Below are 10,000 nucleotides of genomic sequence, written 5' to 3' on the forward strand. Positions count from 1 at the left end.
GGTTCTCGGGGTCGTATCTCGGCCGGGGAAAGGGTTAGAGAGGCGAGGGTTGGCTCGTTGGAAAGGTCCCTCCGCGGGGCGTCCGATGGTGGGTGTCCCGAAGGGCTGCGGCGAAGGGCTCCGGAGCTACGGCCGTGGGAATATCAAGGGGTGGTACCCCGTATCTCGGCCGGGGAAAGGGTTAGAGAGGCGAGGGTTGGCTCGTTGGAAAGGTCCCTCCGCGGGGCGTCCGAGGGTGGGTGTCCCGAAGGGCTGCGGCAAAGGGCTCCGGAGCTACGGCCGTGGGAATATCAAGGGGTGGTACTCCGTATCTCGGCCGGGCTTAGGGTTAGAGAGGCGCGGGTTGGCTCGTTGGATAGGTCCGCTCCGGTAGAGCAACCGACCCAAGGGACGAGTCGATCCGACCCAAGGCGCCCGAGCTACGGGCGTTTAAAGGTCAGGCGGTGGTGCCCCGTATCTCGGCCGGGCTTGGGGTTAGAGAGACGCGGGTTGGCTCGTTGGAAAGGTCCCCTCCGGTGGAGCAACCGACCCAAAGGGCGAAGTCCTGGGACTTTGTGCGCCGGAGCTACGGGCGTTTAAAGGTCAGGCGGTGGTGCCCCGTATCTCGGCCGGGCTTAGGGTTAGAGAGACGAGGGTTGGCTCGTTGGAAAGGGCCGCTCCGGTAGAGCAACCGACCCAAAGGGCGAGTCGATCCGAGCAAGGGCGTCCGAGCTGCGGCCGTGGGAAAATCCGCGGAGGGACCGCCGTATCTCGGCCGGGCTTGGGGTTAGGGAGAAGCGGGTAGGCTCGTTCGAAAGGTCCCCTCGGGTGGAGCAACCGACCCAAAGGGCGAGTCGATCCGAGCAAAGGCGCCCGAGTTACGGCCGTTTAAAGGTCAGGCGGTGGTACCCCGTATCTCGGCCGGGCTTAGGGTTAGAGAGACGAGGGTTGGCTCGTTGGAAAGGTCCCCTCCGGTGGAGCAACCGACCCAAAGGGCGAAGTCCTGGGACTTTGTGCGCCGGAGCTACGGGCGTTTAAAGGTCAGGCGGTGGTGCCCCGTATCTCGGCCGGGCTTAGGGTTAGAGAGACGAGGGTTGGCTCGTTGGAAAGGGCCGCTCCGGTAGAGCAACCGACCCAAAGGGCGAGTCGATCCGAGCAAGGGCGTCCGAGCTGCGGCCGTGGGAAAATCCGCGGAGGGACCGCCGTATCTCGGCCGGGCTTGGGGTTAGGGAGAAGCGGGTAGGCTCGTTCGAAAGGTCCCCTCGGGTAGAGCAACCGACCCAAAGGGCGAGTCGATCCGAGCAAATGCGCCCGAGTTACGGCCGTTTAAAGGTCAGGCGGTGGTACCCCGTATCTCGGCCGGGCTTAGGGTTAGAGAGACGAGGGTTGGCTCGTTGGAAAGGTCCCCTCGGGTGGAGCAACCGACCCAAAGGGCGAGTCGATCCGAGCAAATGCGCCCGAGTTACGGCCGTTTAAAGGTCAGGCGGTGGTACCCCGTATCTCGGCCGGGCTTAGGGTTAGAGAGACGAGGGTTGGCTCGTTGGAAAGGTCCCCTCGGGTGGAGCAACCGACCCAAAGGGCGAGTCGATCCGAGCAAAGGCGCCCGAGTTACGGCCGTTTAAAGGTCAGGCGGTGGTACCCCGTATCTCGGCCGGGCTTAGGGTTAGAGAGACGAGGGTTGGCTCGTTGGATAGGGCCGCTCCGGTAGAGCAACCGACCCAAAGGGCGAGTCGATCCGAGCAAAGGCGCCCGAGTTACGGCCGTTTAAAGGTCAGGCGGTGGTACCCCGTATCTCGGCCGGGCTTGGGGTTAGAGAGACGAGGGTTGGCTCGTTGGAAAGGTCCGCTCGGGTAGAGCAACCGACCCAAAGGGCGAGTTCATCCGAGCAAAGGCGCCCGAGCTGCGGCCGTGGGAAAATCCGCGGAGGGACCGCCGTATCTCGGCCGGGCTTAGGGTTAGAGAGACGAGGGTTGGCTCGTTGGATAGGGCCGCTCCGGTAGAGCAACCGACCCAAAGGGCGAGTCGATCCGAGCAAAGGCGCCCGAGCTGCGGCCGTGGGAAAATCCGCGGAGGGACCGCCGTATCTCGGCCGGGCTTAGGGTTAGAGAGAAGCGGGTTGGCTCGTTGGATAGGGCCGCTCCGGTAGAGCAACCGACCCGAAGGGCGAGTCGATCCGAGCAAGGGCGCCCGAGCTGCGGCCGTGGGAAAATCCGGGGAGGGACCGCCGTATCTCGGCCGGGGAAAGGGCTAGAGGCTCGCGGGTAGGCTCGTTCGAAAGGTCCCCTCGCGTGGAGCGACCGACCCAAAGGGCGAGTCGATCCGAGCAAAGGCGCCCGTGCTGCGGCCGTGGGAAAATCCGGGGAGGGACCGCCGTATCTCGGCCGGGGAAAGGGCTAGAGGCTCGCGGGTAGGCTCGTTCGAAAGCCCCCCTCCGGCATAGCGACCGACCCGAAGGGCGAAGGCCCCGGACCCGAGGCGCCCGAGAAACGGCCGTGGGAAAATCCGGGCACAGACCGCCGTATCTCGGCCGGGGAAAGGGCTAGAGGCTCGCGGGTAGGCTCGTTCGAAAGCTCCCCTCCGGCATAGCGACCGACCCGAAGGGCGAAGGCCCCGGACCCGAGGCGCCCGAGAAACGGCCGTGGGAAAATCCGGGGAGGGACCGCCGTATCTCGGCCGGGGAAAGGGCTAGAGGCTCGCGGGTAGGCTCGTTCCGAAAGCCCCCCTCCGGCATAGCGACCGACCCGAAGGGCGAAGGCCCCGGACCCGAGGCGCCCGAGAAACGGCCGTGGGAAAATCCGGGCACAGACCGCCGTATCTCGGCCGGGGAAAGGGCTAGAGGCTCGCGGGTAGGCTCGTTCGAAAGCTCCCCTCCGGCATAGCGACCGACCCGAAGGGCGAAGGCCCCGGACCCGAGGCGCCCGAGAAACGGCCGTGGGAAAATCCGGGCACAGACCGCCGTATCTCGGCCGGGGAAGGGGCTAGAGGCTCGCGGGTAGGCTCGTTCGAAAGGCCCCCTCCGGCGGAGCGACCGACCCAAAGGGCGAAGGCCCCGGACCCGAGGCGCCCGAGATACGGCCGCGGGAATTTCCGCGAGCTTCGACCGGACGTATCTCCGGCGGGCGGGGTCGCACGGACCCGAGGCCGGGCTCGTCGGAAAGCCCCGGGACGGACCTTTCGAACGAGACCGGCCGCGCGTCCGGGCGACCTCCGAGGCGGACGCTAGGGGCGCCGGAGCCCCGGACGAGCGAAAATTCCGCGACCACCCGCCCGTATCTCGGCCCGGGAAAGGGCCAGAGACTCGAGGGAGGGCTCGTTCGAAAGCTCCCCTCCGGCATAGCGACCGACCCGAAGGGCGAAGGCCCCGGACCCGAGGCGCCCGAGAAACGGCCGTGGGAAAATCCCGCGGGGGTAGGCCGTATCTCGGCCCCGGAAAGGGCTAGCGACGCGCGGGTGGGCTCGTTCGAAAGGCCCCCCGCGGAGGAGCCACCCACCCGAAGGGCGAAGGCCCCGGACCCGGGGCGCCGGAGCAGCGCGGTAACGAAATTCGAATTTTCGACCGGAAGTATCTCGGGCCCCCGGGGTCGCACGGACCCGCGGCCGGTCTCGTCGGAAAGCCCCGGGCGAGACCTTTCCGACGAGCCCGGCCCCGAGTCCGTAGGACCTTCCCCGGCCGAGATACGGCGCCCGGCAGTTCATTGGCCGATATCTCGGAAACGGGGCGTCGTAGACGCTCCGTGGTATTGGTGACCTTGACGATGCCGGGTCAGACGAGTCGGCCGCGGGCACGGGCCCGGGGGCGCCGGCCGCCAGAGTCGGGTGGCTCGCGCACTTCCAGGCGGGCCGCTCGCGCACCTCCAGGCACCCCGACCCACTCGCCGAGGCCGACCGAGGTGCGCCGTCCCGGCCGCGGACCGGTCGGGGTCCCCTCTCGAAAGGGCAGTAGTGTGAACAGGTGCCATCGGGTATATAGGGGAAGGGGTCCTCTCGAACCAGGCCTTCGAACCCGCGCGAGCCTAGCCCGGCAAGGCTCACCCTCCCCGGCCACGGGTTCGGCCTCCGTCCCCCTGGAGGTCCGGCACCTCCAGGGTCCCCGACCCTGCCTCCCCTGCCCGAGGGGAGGCCTCCGAGGCGGGCCTGACAGGGCGGCCCTCCCTCCTGGAAGTCCGGTTCCTCCAGGGTCCCCGACCCTGCCTCCCCTGCCCGAGGGGAGGCCTCCGAGGCGGGCCTGACAGGGCGGCCCTCCCTCCTGGAAGTCCGGTTCCTCCAGGGCACACGTCCCTACCTCCGTAGCCCAGAGAGGTGACTCCGAGGCGGGCCTGACAGGGCGGCCCTCCCTCCTGGAAGTCTGGTTCCTCCAGGGCACACGTCCCCACCTCCGTAGCCCAGATGGGTGACTCGATAGCGGGCCTGACAGGGCGGCCCTCCCTCCTGGAAGTCCGGTTCCTCCAGGGCACACGTCCCTGCCTCCTTAGCCCAGAGAGGTGACTCCGAGGCGGGCCTGACAGGGCGGCCCTCCCTCCTGGAAGTCTGGTTCCTCCGGGGCACCCGTCCCTACCTCCGTAGCCCAGATGGGTGACTCGAAAGCGGGCCTGACAGGGCGGCCCTCCCTCCTGGAAGTCCGGTTCCTCCAGGGCACACGTCCCTGCCTCCTTAGCCCAGAGAGGTGACTCCGAGGCGGGCCTGACAGGGCGGCCCTCCCTCCTGGAAGTCTGGTTCCTCCGGGGCACACGTCCCTACCTCCGTAGCCCAGATGGGTGACTCGAAAGCGGGCCTGACAGGGCGGCCCTCCCTCCTGGAAGTCCGGTTCCTCCAGGGCACACGTCCCTGCCTCCTTAGCCCAGAGAGGTGACTCCGAGGCGGGCCTGACAGGGCGGCCCTCCCTCCTGGAAGTCTGGTTCCTCCAGGGCACACGTCCCTACCTCCGTAGCCCAGATGGGTGACTCGAAAGCGGGCCTGACAGGGCGGCCCTCCCTCCTGGAAGTCCGGTTCATCCAGGGCACACGTCCCTGCCTCCTTAGCCCAGAGAGGTGACTCCGAGGCGGGCCTGACAGGGCGGCCCTCCCTCCTGGAAGTCTGGTTCCTCCAGGGCACACGTCCCTACCTCCGTAGCCCAGATGGGTGACTCGAAAGCGGGCCTGACAGGGCGGCCCTCCCTCCTGGAAGTCCGGTTCATCCAGGGCACACGTCCCTGCCTCCTTAGCCCAGAGAGGTGACTCCGAGGCGGGCCTGACAGGGCGGCCCTCCCTCCTGGAAGTCTGGTTCCTCCAGGGCACACGTCCCTGCCTCCTTAGCCCAGAGAGGTGACTCCGAGGCGGGCCTGACAGGGCGGCCCTCCCTCCTGGAAGTCTGGTTCCTCCAGGGCACACGTCCCTACCTCCGTAGCCCGGATGGGTGACTCGAAAGCGGGCCTGACAGGGCGGCCCTCCCTCCTGGAAGTCCGGTTCATCCAGGGCACACGTCCCTACCTCCGTAGCCCAGATGGGTGACTCGAAAGCGGGCCTGACAGGGCGGCCCTCCCTCCTGGAAGTCTGGTTCCTCCAGGGCACACGTCCCTGCCTCCTTAGCCCAGAGAGGTGACTCCGAGGCGGGCCTGACAGGGCGGCCCTCCCTCCTGGAAGTCTGGTTCCTCCAGGGCACACGTCCCTGCCTCCTTAGCCCAGAGAGGTGACTCCGAGGCGGGCCTGACAGGGCGGCCCTCCCTCCTGGAAGTCTGGTTCCTCCAGGGCACCCGTCCCCACCTCCGTAGCCCAGATGGGTGACTCGAAAGCGGGCCTGACAGGGCGGCCCTCCCTCCTGGAAGTCTGGTTCCTCCAGGGCACACGTCCCTGCCTCCTTAGCCCAGAGAGGTGACTCCGAGGCGGGCCTGACAGGGCGGCCCTCCCTCCTGGAAGTCTGGTTCCTCCAGGGCACCCGTCCCCACCTCCGTAGCCCAGATGGGTGACTCGAAAGCGGGCCTGACAGGGCGGCCCTCCCTCCTGGAAGTCTGGTTCCTCCAGGGCACACGTCCCTGCCTCCTTAGCCCAGAGAGGTGACTCCGAGGCGGGCCTGACAGGGCGGCCCTCCCTCCTGGAAGTCCGGTTCCTCCGGGGCACACGTCCCTACCTCCGTAGCCCAGATGGGTGACTCGAAAGCGGGCCTGACAGGGCGGCCCTCCCTCCTGGAAGTCTGGTTCCTCCAGGGCACCCGTCCCTACCTCCGTAGCCCAGATGGGTGACTCGAAAGCGGGCCTGACAGGGCGGCCCTCCCTCCTGGAAGTCTGGTTCCTCCAGGGCACCCGTCCCTACCTCCGTAGCCCAGATGGGTGACTCGAAAGCGGGCCTGACAGGGCGGCCCTCCCTCCTGGAAGTCTGGTTCTTCCAGGGCACACGTCCCTACCTCCGTAGCCCAGATGGGTGACTCGAAAGCGGACGCGGGAGGGTGTACGTGGCGCACCCCCAGGCCGAAGAGAGGTCTCGTGAGCGGACGCGAGGGTGTACGACAGAAGGCCTGGAAGTCTCTGACTTCCAGGGTCACCGACCCTACCTCATGAGCCCGAAGAGGTGACTCGAATGCGGACGCGGGGGTGTACGTGGCGCACCCCCAGGCCGAAGAGAGGTCTCGTGAGCGGACACGAGAAGTACGACAGAGGGCCTGGAAGCAAAAGCGGGTGACTCGTGCACTTCCAGAAAAGGCAAAAGCGGGTGACTCGTGCACTTCCATAAAGCCGAAACGAGGTCTCGTGAGCGGACACGAGAAGTACGACAGAGGGCCTGGAGGTAAAAGCGGGTGACTCGTGCACTTCCAGGGTCTCCGACCTTACGGCGCCTTCCGACGCGGGCGCCTCCTCCCGGACGAGCCACGGGAAGGGCCCCTTCTCTCAAGGGGCGGTCGTTTGAACAGGTGCCATCGGGTATATAGGGATGGGTTGCTTCGAAAGTGGACCTCCAGCGTCCTCCCTCCCTGCGGCAGATCCCAAGAAAGGTCTGTGCGCGTCGGTGTGCGATGAACGAAAAACCGTTAAAAGAACTGGAACGGTTGGAACGGACGAAGGGCGTCTGATGTGAGGCAGCGCCCCGGGCGAGTGTCGAAAGACGGGTAACCCATATCCGCATGCCGCCTAGGCGGAAAGATCCGGCCTGGATCATATCAAGGCTAATGCCTAAAAACTAAAGCTACCTTGGGTGATGGAACTCGGCTACGGCCGCAAAACGATCCGCCCTGGATCATCAAGGCTAATGCCTAAAAACTAAAGCTACCTTGGGTGATGGAACTCGGCTACGGCCGCAAAACGATCCGCCCTGGATCAAGGCTACGGCCTAAAAACGGCAAAAAAAGATCCAAAAGTCCCTGGATCAAGGCGCTTCGGCTTAAAACCTGTGAAAAGATCCGCCCTGGATCAAGGCTACGGCCTTAAAGCTGCTCAAAAGATCCGCCCTGGATCAAGGCTACGGCCTTAAAACTGCTAAAAAGATCCTAAAGTCTCTGGATCTAGGCTACGGCCTCAAAGACACACGTGTTGTGAGATAAGATCCGCCCTGGATCTCCAGGCTACGGCCTCAAAGGTTCGACCCGACCATATATGCTCAGACACGGGCGAACACAAAAGCGTAACAACCCATGTTGGAACCGTCGAAGGATCTCGGCGTCGGCCGTAAAACGGAAACCCCCCGGTCGTCGGTACGCGTGTGGCGGTCGAGGGCCCCCGGCCGCCGGTCGGAGCGGGCGCGTGGATAGGTCTCCCGAGCGGTCAAGGAGTCCCGGAAGCCGGTCGGAGCGAGCGGCCGGCCCCGGGGCACCCTACCCTCTCGGGCGCACCGACCCCACGCGTTTCGTCTCGGTCGGCGTCCGGGGTTCCGAGACACCCTTATGTATCTGTGTGACAGACGGAGTGGCACACCGTCTGCGGCGGGACAGGGCCGCCGACCGCGATGGAAGTCGAGTGAGGCGGCTTCCGGGGTCCAAGACCCTACAGACAGACGGAGTGGCGACCCGTCTGCGGCGGGCCAGGGCCGCCGACCGCGATGGAAGTCGAGTGGGGCGGCTTCCAGGGTCCAAGACCCTACAGACAGACGGAGTGGCGACCCGTCTGCGGCGGGCCAGGGCCGCCGACCGCGATGGAAGTCGAGTGGGGCGGCTTCCAGGGTCCAAGACCCTACAGACAGACGGAGTGGTGACCCGTCTGCGGCGGGACAGGGCCGCCGACCGTTACGGAAGTCGAGGGGGACGGCTTCCAGGGTCCAAGACCCTATCTGTGTGACAGACGAAGGTGCATCGTCTGGGGCGGGACAGGGCCGCCGACCGCTATGGAAGTCGAGTCGGGTGGCTCGTGCACTTCCAGGGTCCAAGACCCTCTCTTCGTGACCGACGAAGGTGCTCTGTCTGGGGCGGTACGGGGCCGCCGACCGCTATGGAAGTCGAGTCGGGTGGCTCGTGCACTTCCAGGGTCCAAGACCAACGCGTTTGACCGACGAAGGTGCCCCGTCCCCGGGCACGGACGGGGACGGGCCCGGCCTCCGGGCCGCCGTGGAAGTCGAGTCGGGTGGCTCTCGCACTTCCAGGGTCCTCGACCCTATCTGTCTGACCGACGAAGGCGCTTCGTCTCGGGCGGGCCAGGGCCGCCAGCCGCTATGGAAGCCGAGTCGGGTGGCTCGTGCGCTTCCAGGGTCCACGACCCTGCCTTCGTGACCGACGAAGGCGCTCTGTCTGGGGCGGTACAGAGCCGGGCCCCGTCCAGCAGGGGACGGTGGCCCGAACAGGTGCCATCGGGTATATAGGGAAGAGCACCTCGCTGACTCTCCAAGGTGATAGGCTACCGGATCCCAGGACCTCTCGAGCCCAGCGAGAGGCCTCTCGAGCGGACACAAATGCCTCGAAAAAGTCCCTCTGCACTGAGGTAGTGACGATTCTTATTACGAATGGCAAATCATCCAAGGAAGGGACGAACCCGGCTGGCCTCGGCCGTTAAACGAGCCGGCTTCGTTCGGCCGCTAAACGAACCGGCGTCGTTCGGCCGCAAAACGAACCGGCGTCGGCCGCTAAACGAAACCCCGGGCGGGACAGGGCCGCCCACGTCTCAGCCTTAATGACCCGTTACGGGGTGACGCCCGGATACGCTTTGTGTGTCATGGCCCTGAGATTCTGGAAATCGAACTGCGCCTGGGGCAGGCCTCCGCCCGGCCGACGTTAGCGCGTCGGCCGCCATGGGCGGTCGGTTCCTCCCCGACCCGGCGCTCTCGCCTCCAGGGGGGCTCTCCGGAGCCCGCCCGACCCTTTCCGCGGGAGACTCAGACGGTCCGTCAGACGCGAAGGTCCGCCACCGGCGGCCGGCGAGGGCCTCGGCGACCGAGGGCGGAGACGCCCCCGGCCCGTCGCGGCCACCCGGCCCCGCGAAACGCACCTTTCCTCGGTTACGGCCCACCCGGCCGCCCCTCAGCCTACGAGAGGGGAGAGCCACACGAGAGTGGCCCCGGTCCCACTCCCCCCGGGGGGTGGAAACCGGGACCCGCGCCGCGTGAACCCCGGGTCAGAGCGAGGCTCTCCTACGGCTACTACCTGGTTGATCCTGCCAGTAACATATGCTTGTCTCAAAGATTAAGCCATGCAGGTCTAAGTGCACACGGCCGGTACAGTGAAACTGCGAATGGCTCATTAAATCAGTTATGGTTCCTTTGATCGCTCCACCCGTACTTGGATAACTGTGGCAATTCCAGAGCTAATACATGCAAACGAGCGCCGACCCGGCCCGCGAGGGCCGGGGACGCGTGCATTTATCAGACCCAAAACCCATCCGGGACGCGTCTCCGGGCGCGCCCCGGCCGCTTTGGTGACTCAGGATAACCTCGAGCCGATCGCGCGCCCCCGCGGCGGCGACGACTCATTCGAATGTCTGCCCTATCAACTTTCGATGGTACTTTAGGCGCCTACCATGGTGACCACGGGTGACGGGGAATCAGGGTTCGATTCCGGAGAGGGAGCCTGAGAAACGGCTACCACATCCAAGGAAGGCAGCAGGCGCGCAAATTACCCACTCCCGACTCGGGGA

At 66.2% G+C, this 10,000-nt stretch overlaps 1 non-coding gene across 1 annotated transcript in view; it reads left to right on the plus strand.

The window, feature by feature from the left end:
• The first annotated feature begins 9,507 nt into the window (after positions 1–9,507).
• The window catches only part of LOC141281654 (18S ribosomal RNA), a 1,855-nt gene continuing 1,362 nt past the window's right edge, over positions 9,508–10,000 (plus strand). Inside the window, exon 1 of the ribosomal RNA XR_012336020.1 lies at positions 9,508–10,000. This exon is cut by the window's right edge and continues 1,362 nt beyond it. This is a non-coding gene — a ribosomal RNA (18S ribosomal RNA).

The sequence above is a fragment of the Paramisgurnus dabryanus genome, unplaced genomic scaffold, assembly GCF_030506205.2.
Source record: "Paramisgurnus dabryanus unplaced genomic scaffold, PD_genome_1.1 h2tg000081l_1_71805__unordered_in_group17, whole genome shotgun sequence".
In the NCBI taxonomy this organism is placed as follows: domain Eukaryota; kingdom Metazoa; phylum Chordata; class Actinopteri; order Cypriniformes; family Cobitidae; genus Paramisgurnus; species Paramisgurnus dabryanus.